Below are 12,394 nucleotides of genomic sequence, written 5' to 3'. Positions count from 1 at the left end.
ATGGTCCACTGCATGGCTCCCTAATCTCAATTGGCTTCGTAGTCTTTTTTATTATGCCATTGTTATTGTATGTATATTAATAATGTTTTGTTGTTTTTTCCAATGCATTCCTAGCCTTACAAGTCTTTTTTCACGCCTTTTTTCTCCTCCTCAACCACCTAGTGCACTTCTTGCAGCCTATTATGCGAAATGGCAACGCCAGCGGTAAGAAAAATAAAAACAAAAAGGGGAGATGTGGGTAGGATTATTTTGAGATTCGTTGGCAAACCACTAATCTTGAAGTACTTTTGCCCCATCAACCCTAGCAGTATTATTTCCGGCATTTGTTGGCAAACCACTAATCCGGAAGTATTGTTGCTTTATTCACCCAGTTGCCTTATCTCGCAAAGAAGAAAAGAAAGGAGGAGATGTAGACATGTTATTCTTATGTGCCAGTATAGAAAAACATTGGTTCTCTTTCCTCTTGCATTCTGGGAACTATTTCTAGCTTTTTATAATCAGACACGCTTCTCTCCTTCACGCACAAGGCGCAAGCCTGTCCCTGGCACACAAATCCCTACATTCCATTCCTTGCATACCACTTTTTTATTTTAGTTCACGTTAAGTTCACAATGATATGTTAATCCTCAATGTATTATTAATTATGTGAGTTTATATATGATCATAACATCAGTAATTGCCTTAGTCATATTATAATCAATTTTAGTCATAAGTGGATTAAGAGCTTATATACCTGTCTAAGTGCAGCTCTTGCATATTTTCTTTCATGTACCAAAGATTGATGAACCTATGTAAGCCCGCCTTACATATATGTAATCCAATAAGAATTCAGTTTCTTTGTTTACTTTTAACCAATGAGCCGCAAGCATACCGTGGCCATGCTTTTTAACTTTGAATAAAAGAGAGAAGCTGTGGAGCCAGAGGGACACACACACAGAGACGCACACTCTCTCATCTCATCTGACTCATTACACGCAAGCTCTGAAACAAACATCTCTTTGTCTGCCGTTATTTATCAACGCAACAGAAGAATTGCAGAAGGGACATGGAAGAGATTTAAGGGCCTCGGACATAAGGCTTCCAGGTTGATGGACTAGACGGAATGGACAATAAGAACAATAAGGACTGACATGACCCGAGACCAGGAAGAAGAGACGCTGGATGATGATTGGAAGAGAATTTATAATGGAAACTTTTTTATTTTAGAATCAGCTAACGAATATTAGGGAAAATGTGGGAATGAAACTATACGACTCTAGCAGAAATGATATTAGGAGTTATGTATATTTGAAATTTAAGATTTAAGTTTTAAGGCACTTAGGGGTAAGATAAGGTTAAATAAATTAAGGTAATCTGAATAATAGAATATGGGGAAAGATGGTAAGGATTTGTTGAGTTAATTATTAGGTTAAATTGTTAAGATAAATTTTATAACAAAAATTGAGAAAGATGGAAAGCATTTGCCGAAATAATTACTAAACTAGAATACAAAAACGGAGGTGTGAGGAGGTCAATGAAACAAGCAAATGGAAATTATGGATATGCAATTTGGGATTTGTGTTTTCCCCCCTCTTTTTTCTTCTTTTTTACTTTTTTTATTGCTGTATTGTCATATTGGTTTTCACATTTTGTGCTTTTCTCTTTTTTTGTCTTCTTTTTCTTTTTTCTTTTTTTGTATTGTAGTGTTGTTTTCTATTTTTTTTTATTTTTCTTGTAATTTTGAAATTATCAATAAATATTATTTTTTTTAAAAAACAAACAGTGATGCCAGAGGGGGAGGGAAGCCCCTGGCTCTTCACTTCCCTCACCGGCTTCTTCCTCCATTTCCTGGAATCCTTCACCCTCCAGCTCTGGAGCTTCCGCTGCCTCATGTTTCCTTGCTGCCCATCCTTCCCAGTCAGACTCCAGCCCCACTTCCCCCACTGCACATTCATCAGTGTCCTGAAACTCCCTGACACCAGCATAATATTGACATTTTTGCAAAGTAATTTCTGTCAATATAATGCATTTTACAAATATAAACATTTTGAAGCACACACCATGCCCTCTTACTCACTGGAATAAGTCTTCATAGGGCTGCTTTTCATTTTTGCTTAAATAGGAGTAACATTTTCATGCAATGGGGAACCCTCCATGAAATCTCTCCTCAGAGGGTTGGGGTGGTTGGAGAATCAGCATAGGCAAGCACAAAATTGGGCTGAGGGATGGGCTTCAAACAAAAGACTCACCCTCATTAAGCAGTGGGACACTTCCACAGATATCTGCATTGAAGTCCTACCTGATTAAACCAGCTGTGCCAAACTACACCATCCTCGTTAATGCTCAAGAGTTTGTCAGGAGGAGCTTGGGGGTCCATCCTTCCAACTTTCACTCTCTTGAAAGATTGGTTTGGATATGTGATCAAATTGATAATGTCAGACTTTTGAATGAGCTCCCCATTCTGGTCAAAGGAAACCTTCTCCCCAACACTGTTGTTAAATGACACAGCTTTCAAAAAATAGTAGAGCTGGAACAAAAACAGAAAAAGGAGCTGTTTAAGAAAATGGTTCAGCTAGACAAAAAAACAACAACCCCCAAACCCATTCAATGAAGGCTACTGTGATGAATAATGCCCTCTTGATGGAGATAATGTTAATAAAGCTAGATCTAGGTCAGACTTTTATTATTTATGTACAAAAGCTTGTGAAAAGCTTTGAGGTACAAAACAAATCACAGACAAAAACTAAGACTAAAATTGTTATTAAGAATATCATATTTATACCCAGCCTTTTGTCCTGGGGGGACTCAGGGCAAATATGTGTACAATAATGCGGATACAATACCAAACTATGTATAAGAGGATATGAAGCAATGGGTAAAAAAAGAAAATAAGAAAATCAAATCAAGGCATCATCATGTCATTGTGCAGCCTATTTGAAAAAGTGGTAGAATAGGGAAAGGAATGTATATTTTTAAAAACTGAATGAAAAGGTAATAAAAACTCAAGGAAGGAACAAAAATAAATGATAAAATGTTGTTAATACTCTCATATTCTCATGAAGCTTATGGTCCAATATAGAATTATTCTCCATTTGTTTCTTGCTGACGCAACATTAAAGCTCAGCATGAGTCTCTCAAACATACCACTCTTTCTCATGTGCCCTTTTACATTTCCCTCTCTTCATTTCCCTTTCACACACCACACTTGCACATCTCTCTCTCTCTCTCTCTCTCTCTCTCTCTCTCTCTCTCTCCAATTGAATCTCACCCAATCATGCATACACTCACATCAACCCACACATAATTCCACCTACCGCAAAGTATGGGTAAAAACTCTCTACACAGAGCAAAGCAAGTTCCCATCAAGATCTCCACATGGGCACCAGGCAACAAAGAATCAAAGAGACTGGATGTTTATGTAAGCAAAAAAGGGAATCCCTGAACCTTAGACAGAAAACAAAAAAGCCTTACTAACAAACAATTTGTATTGAGATGTAGTTAAATGTGATTGAAATTAATAATAAAGGTAGAACAACCAGCCTCTGATTCAAGTTTGGACACTGTCACCTGCCATGGCTGATGATTATGACGCTTGCTTCTTTTTCTCTTCATCCCTGCTTTGCTTCTGGATCTGGATGAAATCATGGCACATAAGGCATGAGCCACAATATAGACACTATTGTAAAAGCTGTAGCTGTGGCCTGTTACACTCTTTGGGAAGACATGCTCAGGAAGGCTCTCTAGTTTCTCCTCTCCAGTGCAGGGAGAAGAATAAATTCTCCCAGAGTAATTACTCAATACAAAACGGTCCAGAACAATATCCTGAGATATACAGCGAAATTGATCTGTCCAGAAATCTTTAATAAAAGTATCTCCTTTAGAGTTAGAAGGGTTTCTGTTCTGAATAAAGTGTTGGAATCCTTGTAGCTCATTAGACTGAAGTGCAAATGATAAAGCACCAGAGAAATCTTGTATATCAACAATACGATTGAAGAGGTAGGTTTTTAACTCCATCCCGATTGTCAGAATGAAGACCTTTCCTTTTGGATTTGGCATTTGGGGCTTGATTCTTTGTTGTAGAAGACATCTCAAAGACAGCATTTTTGTAGCCTCTCCATGGAAGACCAAGACATTGGCTTTGCTGTTCATGATCTTATCAGACAAATACATTGCACTTTAGTCAAAATTTCCTTTCTCAACTGGTGAATGAGTCAAGGAATGCAAAACAAATGCTACGATTGGAAAATTCTGGAACCATCTTCTGTATGAACCATTGTAAAGTCATTCCATCTGCAGCAAACAATCCAATCCATCTCCATTGGAAAGAGTCAAGTAATTTGAGAATCCCCCTGAACTGATCAAGTCTCTTTGGGACCATTTTGTAGAAGGAATGGAGGTCAGTGTTCTCCAGTATGATTGAAGCAAAATCATATATGAGCTAAACAAATATTGCAGGTGTGGAGACAGTTTGGTTTAGTTTACATTGGTGGTGCTTATATGGGGGAGGAGGGGCGTTCAGGACTGCAAACACATTTGTACAGTGCTTTATTTCCTAATAAAACACCATGCATATATCTCAGTGACTGTTCATACTTTGTAATGTATTTATTTCTTTAGGTTTTTCAAGGTTCAGTAAATTCTCTAATTTTATATGAAATACAGTTTTAAATCTCACATGTTATCCAGAAAATCTCAATTCACACCATTGTCTTCTTAACTGAGGTCACATTAGAAGCAACCTTGCAAATTATGTTGGATGGAGCTATTTTTGATACTGATGAAATACATGATGAGATACACTAGGGCTTTATATAAGATTCACCTGAAGGTGAAGTTCCAAGGCAAATAAGGAAGGACACAGAAGTTGGACAAATAAGGTAAAGGCAACTACATATTTCTGCAGCTTGCATAACACAGAAAAATCCTTGGCTTTCATGCACAGCTTTCATACACGGCTTCAACCCTATACACCAGAAGGAGCGTCTCCACCCCCATTGTTTTACTACTGTGATCCAGCTCCAAGGGCCTTCTACTGGTTTTCTGATTATGAAAAGTAACGTTCCATGGAATGAGAGAGGGCCTTCTTGGAAGTGGCGCCCGCCCTCTGTAACACCCTCCTGTCAAATGTCAAGGAAATAAACAACTATCTGACTTTTAGACTACACCAGAAGGCAGTCCTGTATAAGGAATGCTCCTATGTGAGGCATTTTACTGTAGTTTTGTAATTTGTTGGAAGCTGTACAGAGTAGTGGGCTAAAACAATCAGAATTACCCACTCCCTCTGATCAACAGGAGGAGGAGTGAGAAAGTCCCCTTTCTCTTCCCCCGCAGTATGTTTAATAAGGGTTGAAAAAACAACCTCATAAAACACCAATCACATTAATTGGAATAAACGTGGTTGATGAATTGAGTCAGGGCATTTGAATACTTTAATCACTTTCCCCTTGCATAATAGAGTCTATCTTTCATAATTCTGCCTATGTTAGCCATTATGTCTATTCTATAAAAAGCTCTAGCTGCTTCCTTCAATGTGTTCAAATACCTGATTTGGTTTATTTTATGTCTGCTTTGTTCATCAGTTATCTATAATTGTAAATGGATCAGTTATACTGTCATCACATCTTGATTGATAACTGTATTTTATTCCTTTTTCAATGATTTTCTCTTTTTCATTTGAAATTTAATAAAAGTATATTTTTAAAAAACTAATTTGGATGCATCCAAAACCACATCTGAAATGGAAAGCATTATTCAAATTGTAAATGTTTGTTCTGTGTCCTTACACACATATACTCTTACCTGAGGAATCTTGTAGATAGCAAAAAAAAAGTAGGAATTAGTGACATCCGCAGTGATTGTCAATAAATTTTCATGGATACCACGCATAAAGTTGGGGAGGAGTCGGTCCTTTAGTGAAATAAATTGCATCGCAGCAGATAGGTCCACCTAGCTTGCAAAGTGTTATCATATATATTGAATCCCAGTGAAATATTGGGTAAAATCTGGGGATTTTCGTTAACCTCCTTTACAGCAAAAGCCAAAGCCTGAAGATGCTGATAGTTCTCTGTCACTCCCCTACAAAGAGAGTTGCATATTGTGTTACATGCAAATTCTGCTCTTTCTGAAGCTGTTATTTTTAAAGTAACAATCCTATAGCAAGATCCTTGGCTAAGGTGGCTGAGTTGAAGCTGGCTCAGCTGAGAGGAACTGAGCTCATGCTGGGATGAAAATAGTCATTCCAGAGGCATGTAAGGGCAGAACCAAGTGGGGTCAAGTTAGGATATTTCACAATTTTAACAAAAAATATGTTAAAATCTTATGTTCCCACTACCATTCCAGAGGCAGATTTGAGGTAGCTCAACCTGCACACAGAGCCTCAGGGTGTGCCGCCACCACCATCATTTTCTTTCTATGTCTTACTATTGTTAAAACCATTCTCAAGACTGCTTATAACATAGAATCCTGAAAGAGTTGTAAGGATCCTTGTGGGTCATCTACTCCAAACCCCAGCAGTGTACGAATCCTGACCACAGGCATCTCTGGGTGGGCTTAGTCCACCAACATTCGGGTTAACAGCCTGAAAACACTAACCCACACAGAACATTGTTCCAAAACAAATTTATTGATATGCATTGACTGAAGTTCATAAGGTTAAGGTTAAAAGATGGAAAGGGATTAATGGGGAATATGTAAGTAACTTTCTAAAAACACAATATAAAGGGGATGAAAAACCTTGTAAAGGGCCTTGTAAAGACCCCAAGATCTCCTGCAACGATTTTGCAAAGTTTTTTGCAGATAAAATCACTCATATTTGGAAGGAGCTAGACACCACCGTGGGAGCAGGGCTGGGGCGGGAGAGTGCTAGAGCCCTGTCTGGTCAAGTTGCATGGAATCAATTTCAATCCGTTACCCCTGAGGATGTGGACAGGCTGCTTGGATGCGTGAAACCAACCACCTGTCTCCTTGATCCTTGCCCATCTTGGCTAATAAAAGCAAGCCGGGAAGGGCTGGGCGATGAGCTCTGCGGGGTGGTGAATGCTTCCTCTGTGAGGGAACATTCCCAGATCCGCTGAAAGAGGCGGTCATTGAACCGCTTCTTAAAAAACCATCTTTAGACCCGGCCAGTATGGCCAATTATCGCCCAGTCTCAAATCTTCCATTCTTGGGCAAGGTGATTGAGCGCGTGGTGGCTGAACAACTCCAGGCACGCCTGGAGGATGCGGACCATTTGGATGCCTTCCAATTGGGATTCAGGCCTCATCATGGGACTGAAACTGCCTTGGTCGCGCTGGTTGATGATCTCCGGCGAGCTAGGGACAAAGGTGAGAGTTGTTTCCTAGTTCTGCTTGATCTCTCAGCGGCCTTTGATACAATCGACCATAACATCCTTCTGGACCGTCTAGAAGGGCTGGGAGCTGGGGGCACTGTTATACAGTGGTTTCGCACCTTCCTACTGGGCCGTGTTCAGAAAGTGGTGGTGGGGGATGAGTGTTCAGACCCCTGGGCCCTCACTTGTGGGGTGCCTCAGGGTTCCGTCCTCTCCCCCATGCTTTTTAACATCTATATGAAGCCGCTGAGAGAGATCATCAGGGGGGTTGGACTGGGTGTCTATCAATATGCAGATGATACCCAGCTCTACCTCTCTTTCAAATCAGAACCAGTGAAGGCGGTGAAGGTCCTGTGTGAGTGCCTGGAGGCGGTTGAAGGATGGATGGTGGCTAATGGATTGAAGTTGAATCCTGACAAGACAGAAGTACTGTTTTTGGGGGACAGGGGATGGGCTGGTGTGGAGGACTCCCTGGTCCTGAATAGGGTAACTGTGCCCCTGAAGGATCAGGTGCACAGCCTGGGAGTCATTTTGGATTCACAGCTGTCCATGAAGGCGGAGGTCAATTCTGTATCCAGGGCAGCTGTCTATCAACTCCACCTAGTATGCAGGCTGAGACCCTACCTGCCCGCGGACTGTCTCGCCAGAGTGGTGCATGCTCTAGTTATCTCCCGCTCGGACTACTGCAATGCGCTCTACGTGGGGCTACCTTTGAAGGTGACTCGGAAACTACAACTAATCCAGAATGCGGCAGCTAGACTGGTGACTGGGGGCGGCCGCCGAAATCCACATAACACCGGTCTTGAAAGACCTACATTGGCTCCCAGTACGTTTCCGAGCAAAATTCAAAGTGCTGGTGTTGACCTTTAAAGCCCTAAACGGCCTCGGCCCAGTATACCTGAAGGAGCGTCTCCACCCCCATCATTCTGCCTGGACGCTGAGGTCAAGCGCTGAGGGCCTTCTGGCGGTTCCCTCATTGCGAGAAGCAAAGCTACAGGGAACCAGGCAGAGGGCCTTCTCAGTAGTGGCGTCCGCCCTGTGGAACGCCCTCCCATCAGATGTCAAAGCGATAAACAACCACCTGACGTTCAGAAGACATCTTAAGGCAGCCCTGTTCAGGGAAGTTTTTAATGTGTGATATTTTAGTGTATTTGCGGTTTCTATGGAAGCCGCCCAGAGTGACTGGGGAAACCCAGCCAGATGGGCAGGGTACAAATAATAAATTATTATTATTATTATTATTATTATTAATGGGAAGGAAATGATGGCAAAAGGGGGAACAGCTCAACTCCTACGTACTCTCCATCTTTTCTGACTTACGTTTCAAAGCAAAAACGGTTAAAATGATCAAAGGAAAACTTTTCGGTCCAATAAATGTTAAGAAGTGATAAGGGAGCACATAGCCACTTAATGAAAGGTTAATTTTGAACAGATAAGACCATTTCAAATTGCCAAATGCCTTTGTGGCATAAAGTGACACCAGTGACAATTAAATACCCTTTGGTTTAGTGTGCCTCCAATCGCGTTGCGCTGCCACTTTTATAGGCCCCGAGAATCACACTGCTCGCCCTAATTGGACAAAACAGCCTGGCGTGTTCCCAGGGCCTAACAGTTAAGGTTTGGGCCACACCTATTAACAACTCACCCTGGTTGGGTTGATTCTCTGTACTTTTTGATTCTCTGTACTTTTATCCTTTTACTGTATTTCTTTCTAACAATTTCAACTATAAAATGTGATTTTCCTGAGTCAAAATGAGAGGTACCCCTAAACATTTTAAAGAGAGAAAGCACTACCCATCCCTGATATTGGGAGTCTTTCTTACCTTTAAGACTTTATCAACTGGTTCTACTTTTTCAATATGATTTTATTCCAGGTTTTTCTAAACTTCTGCCTTTGTTAAAAAAAACAATAATTTGGTTGGAAGAATGTGAATTTGAATTAAAAGATTATTCTTCCCAATATTTCATTTGTTTCATAATATTTCACACTTGCTGAGCTTATTGAAAATACTTTATTTCTCCTTAAATTCAGTATTCTATTGTTCTTACAGCATTGTATTAAAATGAAGGAGACTCACCTTAAAATAAAAGTAAGCTCATTTGCTAGCATTCAACATAACATACTTAACAGTGTTGCTGAGAAGATAACATGGAGCGAAAAATCAATGAATTATAAACATTCACAATTATGTCATTTTAAGATGTTCTTTGTACAATGAAATCTAATCCTTATTTACACTTAAGTCAGAAAAGGATTGAATGAATTATAAATAAAAAAGATTTATTATTATTATTATTATTATTATTATTATTATTATTAGCAGCAGCAGCAGCAGCAGTTTATGAGGATTATAGTGATCTTCAGTGTTTTCATCTCCTAATTAACTGCTCCCTTTTGTTCAGCTCAGGCCTCAACAAGATAATGTAGCATTTCGGGAAGAAGATGCAAGTCAGCAACCCAGCACTGGAGGGCAAGATGGAGAAGATCTCCACAGCCACCATATATTTCCCTTTTGTGCTCAAGTAGGTTGGAACAAAGGACAACCAAACGCTGCAAAACACCAACATGCTGAAAGTGATGAACTTGGCTTCATTGAAACTGTCAGGCAAGTTCCGGGAAAAGAAAGCTACAATGAAGCTGGCCATGGCTAGCAAGCCCATGTAGCTCAGGACACAGTAAAACATCATTGGGGATGACTCGTTACATTGCAGTACAATCGCCTCAGTCATTGACTGGGCGTCACTATCTGGGAATGGAGGAGAGGTGGAAAGCCACACCAGGCAGATGCCCGCTTGGAGAATGGAGCAAGAAAGGACAATGCAGTTGGCCAGGCTTTTTCCCACCCACTTCTTCATCCTGGATCCGGGCTGTGTGGCCATGAAAACAAGAACCACAGTGATGGTTTTGGCCAGCACAGAAGAAACAGCCATTGTGAACACAAGGCCAAAGGCAGTTTGGCGCAGAAAACATGTCACCTTGTCAGGTCTGCCAATAAATTGAAGTGCAGAAAGGAAGCAGAGCAGGAGGGAGATGAGGAGAGTGTAGGTCAGGTCCCTGTTGTTGGCTTTAACTATGGCAGTGTCATGGTGCTTCAAAAATACTCTTAGCATCAAAACTGTGATAATGGAAAATGAGACAGCAGAAACTGTGAAACTGATACCCAAAGGTTCTTCATAAGATAAGAAGGTTATAGTCTTGGGAATACATGCATTCTGGCCCTTGTTTGCATATTGATCATCTGGACATTTGGAACACACAGGGATATCTGAAATGGAAAACACACAAAAATACCAGGTTAGAATTATTTTTACCCTTTCTTCTGACGTGACAGGAATACAGTCATGAATAAGTAACACAAACTAGTTATAGTTGTTACTCTCAGTCAGCTACACTGCCGGTGGCACTGTGGTCTAAACCAACGAGCCACTTGTTCGGCAGTTTTAATCTGCACAACCGGGTGAGCTCCCATTGCTAACTCCTGCCAACCTAGCAGTTCCAAACCATACCAGCGTGAGTAAAAAATAAAAGGTAAAGCACTCACGGATGGTTAAGTCCAGCCAAAGGTGACTATCGGGTTGTGGTGCTCATCTCGCTTTCAGGCTGAGGGAGCCAGTGTTTGTCTACAGACAGCTTTCCAGGTCATGTGGCCAGCATCACTAAACCACTTCTGGTGCAATGGAACACCGTGACAGAAGCAAGAGTGCACAGAAACGCCGTTTACTTTCCAACTGCAGCAGTACCTATTTTTCTACTTGTACTGGCATGCTTTTGACCTGCTAGGTTGGCAGGAGCAGGGAGGGAGCAATGAGAACTCACCCCGTTGTGGGCATTTGAACCACCGACCTTCCAATCAGCAAGCCCAAGAGGCTCAGTGGTTTAGACAACAGCGCCATGCATGTCCCATCAGAGAAATAGGTAACGCTGTAGCGGGAAGGTAAATGGTGTTTCTATGCTCTCTGGCCTCCATCACAGTGTCCCGTTGCAGCAAAAGCACTTTAGTCATTCTAGCTACATGACCCAGAAAGCTGTCTGTGGACGGACACCAGTTTCTTCATCCTGTAAGCAGAGATGAGCGCCACATCCTATAGTCAAATTTGAGTGCACTTAACTGTCCTGGAGTCCTTTACCTTTACAGTAGAATATGTAATAACTGAAAAATGAAATATTCTCCTTACTTGTGTAGTCACTCATGTATTCCATTCTATTTTAAATGTGCTATTACATTCAATGGCTAAAATATCAAGGGCTCATTAAAACAGGAAGAACAAGGTGATTTGACGGAACATTAAACTGGACTGTACGTTCATATTTCTCCCCATAATGTATTGTATTATGTAGTTCTTGTATGGACATTAGCACATATTTCCAGGCTATCACATGGTTTGTTGCAAATGTTATGGCTCTAGATGCAAAGGTTCACAAAGACACACATTCATCGTCACTACTAAATCTCATTTGAAATATGGAAGGCACCTAACATTGCAGAGCTGGACGCATAAACTGCCATTGTCCACATAGTACTCATTAATTGCATTTGCATAATGTGCCCATTATTCTTCCTTGTATTGGGCTGTGAAATACAGACATTCTTCTTGTATCTGTATGCTGAAACTCTCACCTTCATGATCAGATATCCACCCTTTGGGGCATACGATGCAATCATAGCAGCAGAAGGACTCCCCCTCCTTGCTTTTCTTCATATAACCGGCTGTGTCTATCAAGAAATGAAAGGGGGAGATGTTGATCTTCAGAAGAGTCATCTTGGAATCTCGTACTTTCTGGCCATTTTCCTCATACACAGTCCTTTCTTTAGTCCTTTAGTCATATGCCCTTCCCTTCCCTCCACTTTAAATGCTGCTTATTGTCATGCATCCAAGTTCCTGGCTTGATAACACAGTAAGCATTGTTAATTAAAAAGGAGGATTTATTGCAAAAAACAAACAGATAGCTCCAGACAGCTGTAACATCGCCTCCAGCATCAATAATCAGGATGACCCTTCTGAAGACTGTTTCCGGTTTCTACAGAAGATAAGAAATTTTTGAACCTTGCATCTCTTGCTTTATTTCTCGTCTAACAGCCCTCCCCT

Source organism: Podarcis pityusensis, assembly GCF_964106645.2.
Source record: "Podarcis pityusensis genome assembly, chromosome: 13".
Lineage (NCBI taxonomy): Eukaryota > Metazoa > Chordata > Lepidosauria > Squamata > Lacertidae > Podarcis > Podarcis pityusensis.
Note: the sequence above shows the minus strand (reverse complement) of the source record.